Below are 21,985 nucleotides of genomic sequence, written 5' to 3' on the forward strand. Positions count from 1 at the left end.
AACACCAAGGTCATCTCTGCATCCAGGGACTGGCCTTTTGTCCTTCTCTTCCGTCTGTGCCTCCCAGCAACGCCCTGCGGTCAGTCTTCTTCCCCTTGGGGACAGAGGTGGGTCCCAGCACTCAGACAAGATCAGTGGGACAACCCGAGGATACTGGAGGGCACTGAGATCTGTGTGGTGTGTAAAACCCAAACCCTGGGCGTTCACACCCTCCAGCAACACTTCCCTCGGCTGAGCTGGGACTCCAGGAACTGCGGACATTTTCCCCTCTAAATTGAAAGTGCTTTTTCTTTCTTTCCTTTTTTTTTTTTTTCTTTTTTTTTTTTTTTTTCAGTCACAGTGGTGGGTTTCAGAACTGCAAACCAGAGAGGCGTTTTGATTCCACAAACAGCCCCCAGAGGAAAGCATTTCAAGCCGGACATTTTTCTTCTTTAGCCAAGGGACCCATAGGGACATCTCAATCTCTCCTTCCCCCAGGCCTCCCCCATCCCCTCCGCACACACACATACACATAAAGAATAATGTTTTAAAAAGTCTGCCTCCCATTGAATTAACTTAAATGGGAAATAAAATGAGCTCCTCCAACCCAGTTTTCCTTCTGTCAGAACGAGGGGAAATGTATTTAAAGAGGAGTTCTAATGACCTTAGCCGCTTTGGTGCTACAAACACCAAGGATCTTATTAGCTGAAAAATCTCCTTTGTGCGCACGTCTGTGCAGGTAGGAACGCCATTGCCAGTGTGTTTGTGTTTGGACGGGGCCGTCCAGACTCTTGGTAGCCTGTGGTGAGAGACACCTTGAAGTACCTCGTACCAACATCACAGGGCCCTGGCCTGCTTATCTGGGTCAGTAGAGAGGCTGTTCCCCGCAGGCAGCTGAGCACTTCTGGGTAAATGGAATATTTGTTAAGAAGTGCATATTTGTTCCTGGGCTTCTCTGAAGCTTTTGCGTTAACTCACAGCACGCCCTTTCCCTTCCTCAGAGAGACAAGAGAAATATGTCTGCGAGGGAGGTGAGCGCTCTCTCTCTCTCTCTCTCTCTCTCTCTCTCTCTCTCTCTCTCTCTCTCTCTCTCTCTCTCTCTCGGGGCCTCAGGAGCCAGAAAACATATTTATCCATCCCCTGGCCAGCTTTTTGGTTCTGATGAAACTAGGAATGTTCCAGAACATTCTTCACCTTCAGAGAACACCGAATCCTTACCGTCAGCCCGTCTGAGCCTGCTGCTTGTTGCCGGAAGCTGGCACACCTGACTTGGTCATCTGTGAAGGACAGAGGTTCATTCCTCATTGTTCTGGAAACTGGGATGTCCAAAAGAATAGTGCCAGTACCTGATAGGGAGGGGTACTCTATTGCATCAAAACCCAGAGAGGAAGCAGGTCTATGAGGCTCAGGGCTCTTCTCCTCCAAATCCTACCCAGGGATCCCCACCACAATTCTTTCAGAGAGAAACGTTCTCCACAGCCTCAGGCGTTTCAAAGCTTGGTCCCCCATCTGACGGCGCTCTTTGCGTGGTTCAGGAGGGGTGACCTTGCTGGAGGAGGGTATGTCACTGGGAGCGGGCTTCGAGGTTTCAAAGACCCATGCCATTGTAGTTTAGTCCCTCTGCTTTGTGCTCTAGGTTGACGATATGAGCCCCTAGCTTCTACTCTAGCCACCAATCTCTGCTGCCTGCTTCTGGGCCACAATGGGTTCTAGTTGTTAGGAACTGTAAGTCCAAATAAACTCTCCTACAGCTGTCTTGGCCATGGTATTTTATCTCAGCAGTAGAAAAATAACCACAGGACATCCACCTCAATCCAGTCAGTTCCCAAGACTCCACATCCTAATGGCACTGACACATAACTTAGGGGAATGGGCTAAGCTTTCGACGTGTGACATTTTGGGAGACGCATTCAAACCACACCGGACGTCCTTTGATCCACACCCTCTCTCAACCAACGTTTTTAGAAGTTGCCTCTGCCTAAAAGTCATACTGATTTTCACATATGGTGTATGTGGAAGGGCTTTCTGTGTAGAGAGGCTGAGAGCATTTGGGAGAAACCAAAGACCCTGCTTCTTCAAATACTCTCAGTTGAATACTGGAATTCAGAGATTCTTGTGGTAGGGTGGAATGCATCACATGTGTACAGGCATGAGCATGGGGGGCCAGAGGTCAACCTTGGGGGCCAGAGGGCAGAGGTCAACCTTGGGTATTGCTTCTTAGGGGCTGCTCACCTTGGGTTTGACAGGATTTCTCACTGACCCAGGGCTTTCCGAGAAAACTAGGCTAGCTGGCTAGCTTCCTCCATGCTGGGATGGCCAGTGGAGGTCAAACACCTCTAAAGGATCCATCTGTCCAAGAGGTGGCATTAGGAGCTTATAAGTGAGGCCAAGTACAGTTCTATAAGCTGCCAGGAAGGAGTTTGCCCTAGTACCACAATTAATAATAATGCGTTGTACATTTCAAAAGAACCAACATACTTGATTTTTAAATATACTCATCATCCACGAAAAGTAAGCGTGTCAGGTGACAGACGCTTGAATTAGCTTGACTTATCTCATAAGTAAGCACATCAAAACACCACGTTGTGCTCTTTACGACCACTATTCGTCAAACAACAGAAAAAAAGATGTCATTGTGTTCATATAAACACTTTATTAAGTGCATATTTCTTCAAAGCTAACATCCGTATTGGTTGTTTCTCTTGTTGTGGCCGGTTATCTAACAAGAAGCAACTGAAAAAGGGTTTATTTTAGCTCAGGGCTTTGGGGTGCATTCCAGCCGGATGGGGAAGACACAGTAGCCTGTGGCTGCAGCAGTGGGAGTAAGAGGCTGCCTGCTCCGGTTTAGACAAGACAGGAAGCAGAGAGAGGGGTGCCTGCAGTCTTCTGTCTCTTTTTATACTCAGCCTATGACCACAGTTCATGGGGTTCTGTCATCTAGGTTCTGAGAAAAGTTAACACTTTCTGGAAATATTCTCACAGACAGCCCCCAAGGCATGCCCCACTAATTCCTCAGGTATTTTCCACCTAACTAGCTGATGATCACAGTGTCCAAAAAGGAACCATCCCAGGGCATAAGGACAGACAAGGATTCAAACTGCAAATGCCAGAGTAGCCGCCGTTTTCTTAAGACGCTAGCGGCGTTTGACGTATCCCCAGACTGCCACAGTTTTCAGTGGCATGCATATTCCCAAGACCCCTCTCATGTTTCTTGCACTCACAGTGTTTCAGGGTTTGCCTGTGGGATGTTACAGCAGAGGTGTCTGAAGGACTGAGGTCAGTGTGTGCTTCTTCGAAATCCTAGACAGTCACATGGCGCTCAGGGGAAACCATCCCCAGAGGCGGTTTGAGCCAGCTCTTCATCCTCTTTCAGTTTCTAACTTCTTCCCTGCGTCCTGAGCTCTCCGTCCCCCATGCTCTCTTCCCTACAAATTTCTCTCATGTCTAAAAGCTACCTGGAGTTCCCGCATCTTGCTCCAGCATGGAAGGCCTGCTGTTCCTGTCCGTCTTCAGGTGGAGCTCACTCTCTTCTTGCTTTCTGTGTCCTCCTCTCCTCGGCGAGAGTGCTTCCACCCGCCAGCTTACAGTCTTGGATTTTATTCTTCCAGAGAGCACACAGGGCTTGCATATGTCAAAATCTCTATTCTGGCACCATCTTGAGTTTTGCCTGGGTGCTGGAATCTAAGCTCAAAATATTTAGCTTCTACATTTTCATGGCATCGGTCCATCGTCCTCCAACTGCCAGCACCTCTAAGACGCTTCATGCCAATAGAATTCTTATTTCTGGGCTTTCCCTGTAAAGTCTTAGCCTCCTTTCTTTACTTTTAATGCTCTCAAGGCTGCGTCTGGCTAAGGCTTCTGAATCCTTATGCACAGACAGCACTTGGTATCTCTCTCCATTTGAAGAACTGGGAGAATTCTCTTTTATTAATTCTTTGATAGACATCCCCTTCAATTTTCACCAGCCTTTGCTTCAATAACTCTCTTATATTTTCTTCCACTTGAAAAAAAAGGAAGAAAAGAATCCTCTTTTTGGAGACATTTGTGCAGATTTGTCTATTGAACCCCCTATAGTGGTTTTTATTTTAACCGTCATAATCTCAAATCCCAAGATCTTATTCTCTGCTCATTTCTCTCATGTATTATCCCCTCATTCTAGGGGCAACAGCCTCTCCGTATTTTGTCTATTTTAATCAGCCTTGAATTTCTCTCCTGTTCTCTGAAATGCCATCCTCGCCGTCACGAAGACACAGAGCTCTCTGCCTCCCCCCAACCCCGGCTTCTCCAGACTGTGGCCTGCTGCCTGCCTGCCTCTCATCATCAACATGGTGGCTCCGGGCACTTGAAACCACAGTGAGCATTTCCACATCTCTTTTGGAAATTCCTGTCAGTTTCCTTTCTCTCTGCATCTTTGTTCACATTGATTCTTTTTTTTTTTTAACCTGTTGGGTATTTTAATCAGAGCTCATAGAAGTCTTACATCCATGGGCACTTCATCATCCCATCTGAGAGGTTGGCACCTGTCGTGTGCCTTTCCCTGGGGAGAGGAGACAAATGTCCACTGGCCCAGGATATGGGACACCAGTGACAGAGTCAATGGGGAGTCAAAGCAGCGAAGCAATGGGTCTATTGCGCTCACTTACAGAGCCTGAACGAGTGTAGGCCATCCCAAAGCAGATACATCACCAAAGAGCCCAGCTTAGCTTGGGTGACAACTCACAGGATCTGCATTCCTGTGTAGTCCGGATGACTTCCGGACAGCTCAGTTAGCAGAAGAGGCCCCTTAAGGTCTCAACAATTGCCACTGATGCTAGAAGCTTGCACAGGGGCCTTACGAATCCTCCGCGTCTGTTCCCTAAAACTTGTACGTTTTGTCTACTTCCTGGGTCTTAGGAACCTCCCTCCTCGCCTAGCTCTACCTAATTTGCCACCTGACCTAACCACCCACAGCGAATAACTTGGTTGTCTAAAGCCTTTTGTGTCTGAATGTATTTCAGGGGTTAAGACTATGACTTCCAACTTTCCCTCTTCCCAGAACTTAGAAACTCTGTCTCTTGGCTTCAATTTGGTGTCATTGAGACCGGACAGTCCTGGCCTGAATAGAAGCTATGCATTCAACCAGCAAATTCACGATTATCCCAATGTTGTTTTGAAATAACATGAAGCTTCTAGGCAGATTTTACCTGTCTCTAGAAACTGAAATCATCCTTTTGACTCAGTAGTAGCCAATTAATTCAGACAGACTGCCAAGCTAAGGGTAGTAACTGGGTGCCTACAACTTCAACTTCAGGGAAGAAAGGCCCCATTCTATTTCTTTTGCCAAACGACCTTCACACCTCTGGAGACATTATCTCCACCACCCTATTTCCAACACCCCAGGCACTCTTGGGAGTTAATAAGGAAAAGGTGCTTAAGGGAGCTGAACTGCTTTGAGATTAGCATTCCAAGAAGTTAAAGCTAATTATGTGGTGTCAAGTGACCACAGTCTCCCTGGAAGGCCAGATAAGGAAGTGTGTTATTGCTTAGAACCCTTTCCACACTGGCAACCATCAAGTAGTTACTTCGTTTGATTGGCTTCTAAGGCAAGGCGGGCTGCATCAAGCAGAGCTCCCTTCTTTACGCCCCACTCCCAGACGCAAGGCTTGCTTCACAACAGTCAGCCAAGAACAGTTTAGCCACCTGTTTGGTGGCAGAGAAAAACTCAATACCCTGGGCCCCTAACTCCTTCGTAGATCTTGGCTTTCTGTCAGATGACTAAGGTATTAATCTTTGGCCAGGCACCAGAATTATATAGACTCTAGCAGGTGAGCATAGTCAGGGAACTTGTTAGTTTGGTGGAAGAACAAGGGAAGGCTGGGAGGCCAAACCCAACATGCCCTCGCCACCTCCTCCTAGGCACAGATATCGGGGTGGAGTCTTGAAGAACATTTTTTATTTCTCCTTAACCGAACATTGGTCAAGAAGACATTTTTGAAGCCTACGATCTTTTGAGGTAGCCAAGTGTTGACTGGGGAGCTGGCTGGAATGTAGAACTGCCCATGCTTGAGTGAAGATTGTCACTTGGTGAACTCAACAGAGTCCGTGGATTCAGGAGTGGATTTCCCTTGTGTTGGAGTGACGGGGTGACCTCAGTGATTTTCACCTTAAGGTGTTTATGGCCCTACGGAAATGTCTCCCTTTAGATGTGGGTGGGGTCTGAGGCTTCCTTCTAGCCCTTAAATTACAGTAAAGCAATTTGGAAGCAGGGGCATTTGTAGGTAATTAGGTTAAGCTGAGGAGAAGGCTCAGTTGATAAAGAGCTGCCCTTACAAGTTTCAGGACCTGAGACCGATCCTCAGAATTCATGTTTAAAAACAAAAACAAACAACTCCTCCCTCCCCCCCAAAAACCAGGAAAGAGATGGCTCAGAGGTTAAGAGCACTCTGTTCTGGAGGAGGACCTGGGGTTTGGTTCCCAGCACCTACACAGCAGCTTAAAACCATCCACAGCTCCAGTCCCAGGCCTTTGACACTCTTTTCTGAGCCCCGCAGGTTCCTTTGTGCCAAACATTCAGGCAAACATCTGAGTATAAAATAATTAAATCTGATTTTATAATTCTAGGGCTAGGGAAATGGAGATGGGTAGATCCCTGGTACTTAATAGTCAGCTCTCCTGCACACTTGGTAAATTCCATGTCAGTAAGAGACCCTGTCTCAGAAAGACACAAGATGGGTGGCATCTGAGGAACAATAGCCAAGGCTGTCCTCCAGCCTCTGTGTGCACATGTGGGCACATGCACCTGCTGACATAAGTACACCTGTACAAAAGTGAATGCCCATGCATGCAGATACACACACACACACACACACACACACACACACACACACGCCTGTACACACATGCCTGTACACACACATATATACCCGCCTGTACATATACATACATGCACACATACACATGCCTGTACACACACACATGCTTATAAACACACATGTGTGCACGCTTACACATACACACACATACACATGCCTGTACACACACATACACACTTGCACACACATGTGTATGCACACTTGCATGCATACACACACTGTACACACACACACACACACACATACATACATGCACACCCAGAAAGATTAAGTGAAGCCATAAAGATAAATTCCTAGATCCACAAGACTGGCTACATGAATAAAGGAATCAGGAAGGGAGCTGGGAGGCTCTGCTTGGCGTCTTTTTGACCTTTAGGACCCTGCAGAGTCCAGAGCAGCAGGGAAGACATGAACGGTCAGAGCTTCAAGAAATCTGGAAGCTTTGGTGAGACCCAGGCTAGAGGTAGGTAGGTGGTCAAGTGGTGTCTGGAGTCCTGACCTGTGAGTGCCCAGTGTTTCAAGCATCTAACTGTGTAGTTGTTTGCTGTGTATCCATAGGGAACAACACGGGTGCTTTAGGGACCTGTGAGCATTGGCTCCTGTAGGAGAGAGGGCCTGTGCTGTGTGAAGCGACAGGCTCTTGGTACCCTCCATGCCAGGGCTCACCCTGAGGCCCTGATTTCTTACACCTGAGCCATCTCCCCGCTGAACTCTGCTCAGTGACTCTCAGGAAGACCACAGAGAGCTTTGGCTTCCTTGCAGATAGAGATTCTGAACACGAGACAGGGGCTTAGAAATGGGTCTCTTCGGGCTCTGAGTGCTCCTCCTGCACACCAGTGACCAGCATATGTGCTAAGGCCACACTTAGTGTGAATACGTTGTCCAATCAGGAGTTAAAAACGGCCCTAGAAAGTGCTCTTTATCATTTTCTTCTGTGTCCTCTCCTTCCCTCCCGGCCACCCCTCGGCGCCTTCATCTGCACTCATCTCTCTTGCTCAGATAAGATGCTAAAAGGATTACGGCATGCAGCATCGCTCCAAATTGGTCTAATGGAAACGGGTCCCCTGCTCCTGGGGGCGGAGGCAGGACATAAAGTACGATAATTGACAGTGTTCACACTGTAGGCCAACCTCAGAGTTCCTTTGTGCGGCCGGTCTGACCCTCATCTCTGTGACAGATCACTCATTTTGGAACTCTTGGAGAAACAGAACAGGGACAGCACACCCTGATGCCCACCTGTGGAGGCTGCACCTGGCCCTGCATGTCTGAGACCGAACACCTCCAGGCAGCTGATGCGGACCCAGTGGACGCTCAGCATCGGGAGGCTGGCCCAGACACTCTGGACACCCCAGGTACCTGGGGCAGCTCTGCCAGCAACTTGAAGTTGCCTCCAGTCAGAGAGATGAGGGGTGTCTTGTCCTTTGAAAGCGGCTTCCCTTAAAAGCTCAGCCAATGTCTCACCTCCCAAGAACCATGTACCACAGGACATAGGAATATGACAGTGTGGCAGCCGTGGCCTGTGAAGGGCCTCTGAAGGGTCTGTGAAGGGTGAAGGGCAATGTGACTCCAGGCTCAAACGCTGTTTGCTTTAAAAACTACTGAGTTCATTAATGCCCTCTGCCACTCTGAGGATGGATATGAAAGGAGTCAGAGGGTCTGGGCACCCACCAGCCACATTTAAAAACAAGGTGATATAGGAGTACATTTCATAGATATTCTAGGGGTTGATACTTTTACAGATCTGTGTAAAGTCACTATTTCACAGCTTTACTAAAGGAAAAGACACATAAATGCATACAAGTTCACTTAGCACACGCAGGCATATATATATACATATGTATATGTATAGATATATATACATACATACACACATACATGCACACATACATGCATGTGCATTCACACATATGTACCCAGGCATGACTGTATGCATAGAAACTTACATACGTGTACATGCGCATACATATTCACAGGTACACATAGTATCCAGCATGACTGCACACATAGAAACATACATACATGTACTTGTGCATACATACTCACAGGTCCACACATGCACATATGCATACACAAGCATGCACATTTAGACATGCATACAGATATGTGATACATGCATGACAGCTACATAGGCATGCACACATAGACACAGGTGTACACTCTCTTTTCTGTAGGCACACTTCACCAGTCAGCTTATTCTGTGGCCCACTGACTACAGTAACTACCCGGGATCTGCGTATTTTATTTTACAGTCTGTATTTTTGTAACACACTAGTTCAAGCTGAGAAACAGCCAGAGCTGGGATTATCCCTCAGTGGTAAAGGGTGGGCCTAGCACTACAAAGGCCTGGGTTTGATCCCAGAATTGACAGGAAGAAAGAAAGGAACAAAGAAACCAGAACTAATAATGAATCCACCAAAATTGCAGGACAGAAAACCAATGCACTCAAGCACACACACACACAAACACACACACACACACACACACACACACACACACACACACTGTGAAATTAAGAAGGAACAGACAGTTACTTCTCTATCAACTCCCTTGCTGCTCTCTCAAAGCCATTCTGTTACCAGGAAAAGATGCTTCGTAATGACATCAGAAGGGATAGGTCCCTGCCTCTGTTCCCAGTGCCAGGACGGGGCACAGCTGGAGGAGCCCAGCTCTGGAGCCTTGGCTGCGGCCATCAACTCAGCTTCTTTCTTCTCTAGCTCCCTGAGAATGAAAGGGCAGCTGACTTCTGGAAAGAACTATAAACCGATGGTCACTTTTGTTCCAAGCCTGGCTTGGATACAAATAACTGTATCATCTTTCTTGTGTGTTCCCTTTTCCATTAAGAAGCTGGGCTCCTTCAAATGGCGGCCTTGGATGTTTCCAGGAGTTGATAAGGTTAATTCCTGATCCACAAAATCTTGCTAAGCACAATTTCCTGTTGTGTTCCAGGGAGGCTGAGATTGGAGCCCTCTTGGGTAGAAGTGGCAGATACTGGGCTCTCCTTATAGGGAAGCCACTGGAACAGCCGCTGTGTGAAGAGGGTGGTGTTGGCCCACCCTGGCAGCCTGCAAAACCCATTAAAGGGGGGCTTGTGAAGGAGGAAGAAGGACTGAAGAGATGGCTCTGTCTCTCAAGCGCTTTCTGCGCAAGCAAGCATGGGAACCCTCGTCGGATTCCACGTCACGCATTTTAAAAGCTGGGTGTCATGGAATGTGTTTGCAATCTCTGGGCCTTACTTGCTCACCAGCCTAGCCTAACCAGCAAACTCTAGACCAAGAAGAGACCCTCCATCAAAATCAGGGCAGAGCGTATCTGAGGGACAACACTTGAGGTTGACCCCGGGCCTCTACACATGCACCTGTACCTGCGCATACAGAAGCACAATATCCCACCGCCACAAGGAGAACTAATAGCCAGCTATCCATGGTGAGCATCTGGGCCCAGGAACGCACGATCCTACTCTAGGCATCAGTGGGAAATTCCTTTTCTCAACGGATGGCATAACCACCTCAACATGGAAGTAAATGTCACGTGCTTTACATGATAATTCCTTCACATATGTTACATGTGTACACACACTCAGACACATACACACATGCACACATATATATCACACACTCCCATGCACACATATACACACAGACCTACACATGTGCTCATACACACAGCGCACACACACATACAGTTTTCTGCCAGCTCTTCTGTGCTTTAGTTCCTTGCTGCTGTGGCCAAGTTTGGCTCTATTCTGGTTGTCCGTCCTGGTGATTGGCATCGTGCTGATGTTTCCTGCTTGTTCACGGCCTACATATGCTGATCTGCCTGTTTCTGCCATATGTATTTCCAGATAAGCGAAGTTTAAATCATGCACAAATGTTAAGAAACTTTGTTCCCCCCAGAAAGTCAGCACTATCTTAAGTATCTCACGGTGCCCTGTGTCTCTCTTGCTTCAGGGCATCTAAGAAAGCTGATTTTCCAAGAGCCTCCCCTCATCCCCCACCCTTTATGGAGTGAATCTGTGCTAACAGGAGAATCTCAACCAGTCTAAGCCTAGGAAGCTATTTTTGCATCAGAACACAGCAAATGGTGCCACGTTTGAAAGTGAAGACACAGTTCTTGATCCTTCATTACAAAGGAGCTTTTGGGCCATAAATGGGGTAGAAGGGAAGCGAAGTGGGTGGAAACATCAGCCCCAGGAGGCCAAAGGAGGTTAGCTAAGGGGATAGGGGCTTGTTCTGGGTCACAAAGCAAGCACTGCTGGGAAGATAGCTCTCTTGGTAAATGTTTGTCTGGCAAATATGAGGGCCAGCAAACTGAGAACCTATGTATGAAGGGTGGCATGGAGGTACAGACGTGCAGTCCCAGAGTTGGAGAGGCAGGGACACAGGGATCCTGGTGTTCACTGGACATGCCGAACACACTTTGGCAATCTCTGAGCTAGTGAGAGATGCTGTCTCAAAAACGGGGGTGGGGGGGAGGAAGGAAGGAAAAGGAAGGGAAAGGAAGGGAAGGGAGGAAGGGAAGGGAAGGGAGGGAAGGGAAGGGAAGGAAAGCAAGGAAGCTTGATAATGTTTGATGGATGATAGAGTTATCTTCTGATGCCCATTTATAACACATTCACATGGGCTTGTATACATGTGTGTATGTATGTATGTATGTATGTATGTATGTATGTATGTATGTATGCGTATGTATGTATATAGGTAGGTGTATGTGAGTTTATGTACATGTAGTTCTGTCTGTAGTTGCATGTGTGAATGTGTGCATGTGTAGATATGTGTGTCTATATGTGTGAGTGTATATGTGCCTGAGTGTGTGTGAGTGTGTGTGTGTGTGTGTGTGTGTAGGTATATGTGAGAGTATGTATATGTGTGTGAGTTTATGTGTCTGTAGGTGTATGTGTGAGTGTGTGCATGTATAGATGTGAGTATATATGTGACTGTATGTGTGTGAGTGTATAGGTATGTGTATGACTGTTTAGGGGTGTGTGTGTTTAGGTGTGTATAGGTATGTATATGTGTGAGTGTGTGCATGTATAGGTGTGTGTATATAAGTGAGTGTGTGAGTGAGAGTGTATAGGGTGTGTGTGTGTGTGTGTGTGTGTGTGTGTGTGTGTGTGTGTACATGCATGTAGGATGATAAGTAGGCTGATCTCTTCTGGAATCCCTGCAGTCAGGTGACTCTCTAGCCTCCTGGGGACAGGGGTAACCATGACAGCACTGCATGCCCAGGTCTACAGCATGGGGCTGCTTGCTGTCACCTTCTCAGCACCTTAGCCATAGTGGCAGACCTTGTACTCTGTGTGGACTCTTGCCCTCTGGCTTGGCAGGCCGACAGCTGCTAAAAGTCCCAGATCTGAGAAACCAGGAAACTCAAGCTCCATTTCTAGTTGTCGCTCAGTTTATTGTTATTTTCACAAGCCCTGCAAAGCCACAGCGCCTACAGGACATGAGGAAGACAGAGGAGCTTTGCGTGGAGATTGATGGGCATTGCCAGCCTCACCATCCTCTGCCTGGGCCCATCCCTCTCACCGAGTCCTCTGACCTTGCTTTCTTCACAGTGCTTGTAGCGGGTGTTAGCTCTTCCCTCCTTTTCACCTTTCTCAAGTTCAGGTGAACATAGTGAAGCCGGGGAGGTGACAGACAGCACCAGCATGTGGCCTGTCAATTAAAGGTCCCCGAGAGAAGACACAGCTGTGTGGGATGTCCTACAAACACTGAGTAATCTGTGGCCACTATGAAGAGAACAGTATCCTGGATGGGTCCAGGGCCCACATACAAATTTCTTTGGGCTATCATGACCCCCTCTAAGCTCAAGAAACAAAAAGAGGTAAGAGATCATTTATTCTGGAGGCAAATAAAATTGACCAGGGCCTGGGATAGCCCCAATTCCATCTCCTACCATGGTACAGGTTCAGGAAGCTTTTATAGTAGCAGAACAAAGTCAGTCAGAAATCAAGACATTCCAGATGCATTGGTGGAAGCACAAGGGAGCTGTGGCCAACTGGGGACATTTCTGCTTTGGGCCTTAGATGCCATCTGATGATATTGTCAGCCCTTGGGTTGCTCGAAGCAAGGGTCCATTCATGAATTCCGAAAGGGACTTCTAAGAGTCGCCGTGAGTCATGAACAGAAAAAGATGATGCCCATAACTGTCAAGCTCTGCTCTAATCCCCGTGTCTTTACCGTTCCATATGGACAGGAGTCCTGAGTCAGAGCAGTGCCTGCTGGGAAATCCAGCTCTCCCTCACCTTTGGCAACCACCGACTTCCTTCTGGTCCCAACCCAGAAGGCATGTTTTTCCTGTTGGTGCTGTCAGGATCCTGAAGATGCCCGATCGATGGATGCTCGAGTCCCTTATACAATGTACAGAATGTGCGTGCTTCCCTCCGTCCGCCTTAGCTTATCGAGGTCCCCGCAACACCTACTGCTCTGTAATGAACTGATCGGCTACAGCGTTTGGGGGCGATCATGACAAGAAAAAGTCAGCATATTCAGTACAGAAGCGAAGATTATATTAAAAAATTATTTTGGTCTGTGGTTCACTAAACCCACCAATGGGAGCCCACACAAAGGACTGACTATCCATTCACATGCGGAGTACCTTGACCTGTAAGTTTTAAGTGGTACTCAAAATGCCGGCTATGACCAGTTAAGTCTCAATTACATAGATTCTGTGGGTGGCGCATTAGTCTCGGGCTGGCCTCTTAGGATACTTAAGGACTAAGTCGCCGTCTGCCCTCTCGCACGCCAGCCCCTGTGCGGTTCCGGGGAGTTCATGGCAGAGTCTGACCAGCAAGCTGCAGGTGGAAGTGTTGTGTGCCATTTCCAGGCCAACGTGTGGAGGAGCCAGGGCCAGTCTCCAGCTGCTCTTCCACCTGCTGCTCACTGCAGAACCTAAGATCAAAAGCCTCTCACTTGCCCTGGATCCCCGCTGAGAGCAGGAAGTAACTTGTTAGGCCGCTGGGCTTGAATACAGCAGATCACACCCCGGTCTATTTAAACATTGCCGTCTTCTGTGTTCCTGGTCCAGGTCACCCCTTACAAGCTACCTTCCCATATGATCCAAAGCCCACATCAGTTTAATGGGGTTCCTTATAAGACACAAGCCGGGGGAGGGGGAGTTGCCAAGACACACATGGGCAGGAACACCTCACAGCCTACATAATACATAGATTGGTAGGTAGGCAGAGAGATGGAGACATAGAGAAATCAGACAGACAGACAGACAGGCAGGCAGGCAGGCAGGCAGGCCAGTGTATTATGACTAGGAAACTGAATGGCAAAGGTCTTCCAATTCTCAGATTCTTGAGCAATATAATTTTAATGCCTGAGTGGAACAAGAGGAGTGCAAGTATTCCATTCTCATAAAACCTAGAAAGATTCTAGAATCTGACCCATGTGCAACTACTCTAGGTCCACGCCACCACAAAGAGAAAGAAACCCCATCTCTTAGGAATGCAGTGCCGGAATCCAGATGCACGTGCTTCGTTACATGAGGCTGGCAAGGTGGCTCTGGACAAGTGCTCGCTGCCCAAGCTCGACAACTCAGGTTCAACTGGACCTCCGTGTAGACGTGTGAGAGAGCAGACTCCACAGCACTGCCTATGGCCTTCACATGCGCACTACGGCACAAGTGCCAAAGACACGTGTCATGCAGGAACTCCACGTGAGCACACACACTGAAAAATCAAACAAAAAATGTAAACGAAAACCTAGACGATGGGTGTTTTTCATTAGTGGAGAGAGGGATTTGGAGATAACTGTGGAAGTGAGTTTAAGTCATCAAATCACACAATATTTTGGGAAGAGAGAGGATGAGACATGACCTAAGAAAGGGGAATTGCCAACTTGCATTGAATGCAGATCAGTACTCAGGATGGGTGAAGAAGTCTTTAGAGAGAAGGAAGGAACCAAAGGAAGGACCAAGGACGTGAGCCACAGCCCTCTGCTGTGGAAGAGTAAGGAGCTCGAACGTGATCAACTGATGTGACAGTGTCGTCCTTCAGGGCTGGGTTCGTAGCTATACTCTACCTATCACAGAACGCAAAATAACACAGTGCCCAAAGAGAAGACCTGCTTTAGGGCAGAGAGATAGAGAGAAGCTCTGGGTCACTGTGCTGGGTCAGTGTGCATAGCCAAAATGAAGACAAAAGGTACACCTCCCAGCATCAGGAGTCCCTTCCCCTGGGTCCATTCATGCTACTATAACACAGTCCCACAGACGGAGACATTTATGTTGAACAGAACCTTCTTTGGCTCAACGCTTGGGAAGCTGTGGTGTCCAAGGTCAAGAGAGCTCATGCACTGGGGTCATTCTGACTCATTACTCCACAGTGGAAGGAGCCAGAGGGCTCCAGAGAGCAGGAGGCTCCAGCGTGCAGCTTCTCCCACATCGGAGTATCAACCTCCAGCTCATCCCCTCACAACCTAGACACCTCATTTAGGGTCCACCTCCCAACACTGATGTTGTAGGGACTCACTTTCTAAAATAAGCTTATAGGGGCCATCTTCACGTCAGCTTTGAGAGAGGGACCGTCTTAAAGATGGGAGCAGAATTGATAGAATGAACGGGTATCACAAAGGGATTTATTAAACTGGCTTATATAGGATGCCAGCTGGGTAGTCGTACTCTGTGAAGTCCAACCATGTCTGTCTTCACAGAGGAGAGGTTGCAAACCAAGTAGCTGCTCAGTTCACAGGGCAGGACGCCTCGACAGCCAAGGACCCAAGGTGTCCCTGGGAAGCCTTATTGGGAAGCAGGAAAGGCTGGGATCTGAAATCAGTGAAGGATGCTGACTGCCATGGTAACAGCAGGGTAACGGGCTCACCAGCAAGGATTGAAGGGAGGCAGGTAAAAACAGCCATGCTTTTACTTCAGCCGTCTTCATAGCTGGAACCTCGCAGGAAGTTGATGGCCACTCTGGGGGAGGGCCTTCCTCCCTTCTTACAATTCTTCTAGAAAATATCCTCCCAACACTCCCAGAAGTGCGTCTCTCGGTTGATCTTGAATCTAATCAAGCTGACAACTAAGATTGGCTATCCCAGTTTCCCTTCTCCTCAGGATCTGTTTGCTGTCAGGAAGCTCTGGGGGTGCCAGAGAGATGTGTGTGTTAAGGCTCCCTTCAACAGATGCCTCAAGAAGACTTAATTGTAATTGGGACAGCCAGTGAGAACTTCCTGGAAACTGTGGTAAAATATTTCATGCTGCTGTCAAAGAATGTGTTGCTGGGCTGGTGCCCAGTGTCTGCCTCCTCGCTGTGGACAAACTGTAGCAGTCCACGCCTTGAAGTCGTGAGCTACGGTTGTTGGAAAATGGTTGAAAATTTTTGCATGTTTCCCTGTTGGCAGTTACTTATTGGAAATGAGATTTATTGGTCCTTTGGTAAGATGTTAGGCTTGAAGCATTAACTGAGGGCAAAAGCATTTGAAAGTAATGAGAACCAACTTTCAACTCCAAGCTACAACAGGGACCTGGGCTTGTCCAGAAAACCGAGTGTAACACTAGGAACAGCTGATATGTATATCTGCCATGCAGGATTGGAGAAGGTTAGGGGACTTCGTGGAGGTCCAGTTTCCTCATTTATAAGTTAGTGAAAGAGTTTGCAAGCATGGGCTGAAGGAAGACTGAGAGCAGCTACCGTGTCTGAGACAGTAGCTATCCATCATGGCAGCACCAGCTAGGAAAGAGATGAATGGAACGGCTGTGTTTCTACCCACATCAATGCCTCCATTCCCATCTCCCATGCCACAGTGTGAACACTGTGGACCGCCGATGCCCTGAGTTGGCTACAAGCTAGCCATGCCCTTCCATACTGAGCTCCCCAGGCCCCTCAGCCTTCATTGATGAGACAAAAGAGGGGGACCAAATGTGGACAAAGCAGGGTCAAGGTCCTTGTGAAGGAAGCCTTGATTGGATGTTCCTCAGGGCACCTTCCCTCTGGGTGTCTGCACCCAGTCCTGCCCAAAGGTTGCCCGCAATCAGTTAGACAAGATGCCTTCTTGCCTAAGCCTGCTTTAATTTTCTTCTACAACCTTTATGGGTACTCAACATGCCACTTACTCTGTCTTTCCCTTCTACAGCCTCCCAACCATGGATGCATGGATCTCCCCTCTGTGTTCCCTACTGCACCCCAGCATCTGTCTGCACACGATCAGACGTGGAGCAGGCCCTCAACACAGGCTGCTGAACGAGGTGACCAAAATTCAATGAAATAAAATCCAACCTTATTTGCAGCCTCTGTCATGGGCCAAAAGATACCACATCCCAGTCTATATATGGGATTATAATCCCAAGTCACTCAGACTGGGACTGATCTCGGAGATGGGGGTTCTAAAGAAATAGCCAAGATAAAATGGGGTCTGGTGGGTGGGCTCAAGCCTGACTTGACAGGCGTCTGTGTGAGAAGAGGAAATTTGGACACAGCCAGAGATTAGAAAGATCCTGAGAAGGTGACCAGCCTCAAGCCCAGGAGAGACACCTAGAGAAGCCACGTGAGCTGACAGCTTTATTTCAGGCTCCTGGTCACCAACACCAAAAAGAATTTGCAGTGGCCAAGCCACTATCCTCCAAGCCTCTGCTATAGCAGCTCCCTCACCCTAGTGCCTTTGCTGAAGCTGAACTAAGAGTAGTCAGCACTAATGATTTAGTCCTCCATCCTGAGAAACAGGACCCCCTCCCTGACACACACTGAGGAAGAGCTGAACAAATCCCTCGGAGAACACAAATGCTGGCTGCTCTTGTGTGTCAACTTGACAAAGGAGTCATCCGAGAAGAGGGGGCCTCCGTGAGATCCAGTGCTAAGTCATGGTTTTCAATCAGTGATCAATAGGGGAGGGTCCAGCCCATGGTAGACAGTGCCATCCCTGGGCTGGTGGTCATGGGTTCTGTAAGAAAGCAGGCTGAGCAAGCCATGAGAGACAAGCCAGTCATCAACACCCCTCCATGGCCCGTGCATCAGCTCCTGACTCCAGATTCTACCCCTGCTGAATTCCTGCTCTGATTTCCCCCAAGGATGGACTGGGATCTGGAAGTGTCAGTCAAATAAAACCCTGTTCTCCTCAACCTGCTTTTGGGTTGTGGTTTTTCTCATCACAGCCATAGAAACCCTAAGACAACCAGCTGGTACACTCCAGACATCCCCAGGCCACACTCTTACCTGGCAGGCAGGACAGACATATTTTAACCTCTGCTCTGTGGTATTGCTCATTGCATCGACAGTATCTGTTATCCATTTATAAACCTACAACAAACAGAGATACAAACATGCCTACTTGAGGGATAGGGACCCCAGTAATTCAGTTAAGGGGTGAGACTCAGAGGCTAGAGAGGAGTCTCCCCATAGTAGCATGGTGGGGAGCTGCAATTGGACACTAACAATTTAGGGTGGATAGTGGGGAGGTGAGTTGAGCAAAGCACTAAACCCCAGAGAACAGCAGACATCAATGTCCACCCAAGGACTTGGGTGTGGGTAGGTGTGCAATGTCCACACAAGGACGTAGGCATGGGTGGGTGTGTCACGTCCTAATAAAGATTCGAAATGTGGCAAGACCAGCCACTACGCTCACACTTCATCCTGGCAGAGGGGTGGTAGTCATGCGACCTGGGTCAGCTGGTTTGTTTCTGACTTCAGGCCTTTCCTTCAGGTGGCTTCCTGTAGAGTTAGGAACGCTCTTTCTGCCTAGGTTTCATGTCGAGCCCTGACCCATCTGAGTCTTAGTCTGTGTGCAGAAGAATCAAAGAAAATGAAGTAGACAAGGAGGTGGGGTGGAACGGGTCTGCCTCTCTTCCTGGGCATAAAATGGAGAGAGAGAGAGAGAGAGAGAGAGAGAGAGAGAGAGAGAGAGAGAGAGAGAGAGAGAGGAGAGAGATCGATCCATGGAGTCTGAGAGGCAAATTGAAGGAGGACAGAGAGAGAGGAGAGAGAGGAGGAGAGAGGAGGAGAGAGAAGGGAAAGTGACAGGCAGAGACAGACAGAGACAGAGACACACAGAGAGACCACTTCACAGCATGGAAACAGCACTAACAGTGCCCCATTGCCTTCTCCCAGCTTGACCAGAACTTTATCTGGGGTGGACAGTGCCAGGAGAGAGGGTGGGCAAAGATTCCGAGGTGCTGAGACATGAGGTGTGGTGACTAAGCAGTTCTTGGTATAGAGAGGCCATGTTGAGCGACAGCATGGTCAGACAGCATAGTCATGTTTTAACATTTGCCTGTGACACCTGCGTTTAAACTTCACCAGACGTCTGCGCATGCCATCTTCCCTCTTCTCCCTGGCCCCGTACGAGTCCAGCTGAGCGGTCACCATGCCTACGAAGCCATCTCTGATTTCTCTGAGCCCGTAACAAACCCACTGGCATTTTTCTTCTGTAGTGTCGTGCCAGGCAGCAGTAAACAGCAGGAAGGTACACGAGTGATTCCCTTCTTTGTGCCTGCAACCAAGCTGCAGGACGTGTGTTAGAACTCTTGTCAAGAACCTGTGGAAGTGTTTTTATAAAAAAAAGATTCCCTTAAGCCAGCTTTTTCAATGTCAAGGAAAATGTGCGATCCTCTGGTCTACCCTTTGCTGAGTGTTCCAATACTAATGATGGATGGGGTACTGCTTCTTAAACACTCCCGGCTCCCCTTAATTGACTGGATTTTGGCTCTGTTCCTAGAACCAGCTCCTTGGTGGCCTCTGACCATGTAGACCGTTCAATGTAGTGAAAGGAAGGTGGTGATTTCGCCTGACTTTGAGCGACACCCGTTCCTTGCTGCTGGATTTGTTCCAACATGAACTGTAGTTGTTCCCAGGACTCGGATAAGATGGCCTTCCCTCGTAATTCTTCCCTCAAACATCAAGAGCTCACGCCACACTCTTACTAAAGCCTGAGCTCACGTCCCCTCTCTGCAGTGTGGTACATCTCAGTCGTGTGTGTGTGTGTGTGTGTGTGTGTGTGTGTGTGTGTGTGTGTGTGTGTATGTGTGTGAGCTCTTCTGCAGATCTGTGAAACACTAAGTAAAAAAATGAAGGGGGAGGTGTGGGCTGACCAATGAACTATCAGCAAAAGCAAAGGCAGGAAGAGGTGGGGGTGGGGGGAGAGACAGAGCACAGAACAAGGAGAAAGGGAGAGTTCATTTTCTCCTCGCCGCAACAAAGCAAGCATGTGACAGAGCAGTGGGGAGGAGGGTTTATTTAGCCTCATGGTCTCAGATACCTCAGCCTGTGATTCCTGCCTTTGCTCATTCTTGGCCAACGGTGAGGTGGAGCATCATGATTGACAGCAGGAGAGCATGGAGATGGGGGTTGCTCACCTCATAGAGCACAGGAAAGAGTGTGAGAGAGGAAGGAGCCAGGAACAAGATACCCCACAAACTTGCCCTGGTTTCCAACTTCCTCCAACTAGGTCCCTCCTTCCTTAACCTCCTAAACTGGCACCATCTACTCTGGGCTCAGCCACCAACACGAGAGACATTTTTATAGAGATACTCCATATCCAAGTCATGAGCAAGGAGTGGGGAGGGAGACCACCAAAGTGAAGCCTTAGAGCCCAGACCCATGTTCGCACCATGTGTTAGGTCCCGTGATCTTTCTGGAATGTTTGTTTTTCTTTTGCCTCTTGGGTTGGCTTGAATGAGGACGGCCTCCATAGGCTCATAGATTTGAATGCTTGGTCACCAGGGAGTGGCACTCCTAGGAGATGTGGCCTTGTTGAAGGAACCATGTCACTGAGGGTGAGCTTTGGGGTTTCAAGTCCTCAAGCCAGGCCTAGAGTCTCTCTTCCCGCTGCCTCCCAATCCAGATGTAGAACTCTGTCTACTTCTCAGGCACCATGTCTGCCTGCATGCTGCCACACTTCCTGTCACTATGACTAAGCCTCTCAAGCTGTAAGCCAGTGCTAAGTAGGTGTTTCTCTTTATAAGAGTTGCCACAGTCATGGTATCTTTTCACAGCAATAGAACAGGAAGACACTTCTCAACAAAAGGTTTGGAAAGACGGCCATAAATACTGCCCTTTCAACCTATTTCTATGGCTTCTCTGCCTACGACTGGTCACAGACGGCAGCTCTGACAAATGCGGGGCCCCGGGTGTGGAAATACCTTGGGCTGACCCAGAAATTGTTCTTCTCCAGACAGACTGAATGGAACCACCTGCCGCTGGGTCTCCCCTGTTGAACATGAGCCTTAATAATTTGTGGTATTTACCTGGCGTGATGGACAGTTTTAATCATCAATGATTCCCAGGAATCATCTGGGAAGAGATTCTCAGTGTGGGATTATGTAGGTCAGGCTGACCTGTGGGCAAACCTGTGGGAGATTATCTTGATTGTGTGATTGATGTGGAAAGATACTGCCCACTGTGAGAGGCACCATTCCTTAGGTTCAGGTCGTGGGCTGTATGGGACTGGAGGAGGTCCATGAGTAGTAAGCAGTGCCTGATTATCTCCTCTGTACTTGACTGGGGAGGAGACTGGCCGCTCATCCTCCTTTTTGCCTTCATTGCTATACGAAGCTGTAATCTGGCGTTCTGAGCTACAATAAACCCTCTCGTGAGCCACTCTCTGTCAGGAAATTTTATCACAGCAACAGAAAGAAAACTAGGATACTTCTACTGTCTTGGTCAACATTTCCATGTTTGCAGATTTTGCTCTTGCCGGGAGAGATACATTAGTTTCAAAAGCAATGGCTTGCTGGGCGATCTGCATACTTATATAAGGAGGAGCCCATTACATTCCAGGTTCCTGTGAAAGTGGTTCTCCTCTGAGTTCCAGAGTCAGCAACCGATATAAGCAAACCTGGTCTCTGGAAGACTCTGTGTGTCCCTCATCTTATCTCAAAGGCAGACACTAGGAAACCTTGACCTGTTGGTTCTGAATCCTCAGTATTTCACTTCCCCATGGTCACTGTCTCCCCCAGTTAGCCAGCCTTCTATGGCAGTAACACTGCAGATTTGGAAGGTCCAGTAGAAGGTATTGTGTGTCCCATTGAAAACTCTGAAGTGGACATCACGTGATGCAGAAGGATACAGGCTAGGACAGAGGAAGCAGACGCGTCAGAGGAAAGAACATGCTGGATCTTCCCGGACTGTGCATAGGCAGGGTGGGGAGCACCAGGCTCCTCCCTCTGTGACTGCTGGCCTGTGTGGGCCTGAGCACTCCTACCTTTTTTGCGTGAGTACCTGC

The 21,985-nt window shown here is 48.3% G+C and overlaps 1 pseudogene; it reads right to left on the bottom strand.

Moving 5' to 3' along the window:
• The window catches only part of LOC116910934, a 112,072-nt pseudogene extending 92,941 nt beyond the window's left edge, over positions 1-19,131 (bottom strand).
• Between the last annotated feature and the right edge of the window lie 2,854 nt (positions 19,132-21,985).

The sequence above is a fragment of the Rattus rattus genome, chromosome 10 (assembly GCF_011064425.1).
Source record: "Rattus rattus isolate New Zealand chromosome 10, Rrattus_CSIRO_v1, whole genome shotgun sequence".
Lineage (NCBI taxonomy): Eukaryota > Metazoa > Chordata > Mammalia > Rodentia > Muridae > Rattus > Rattus rattus.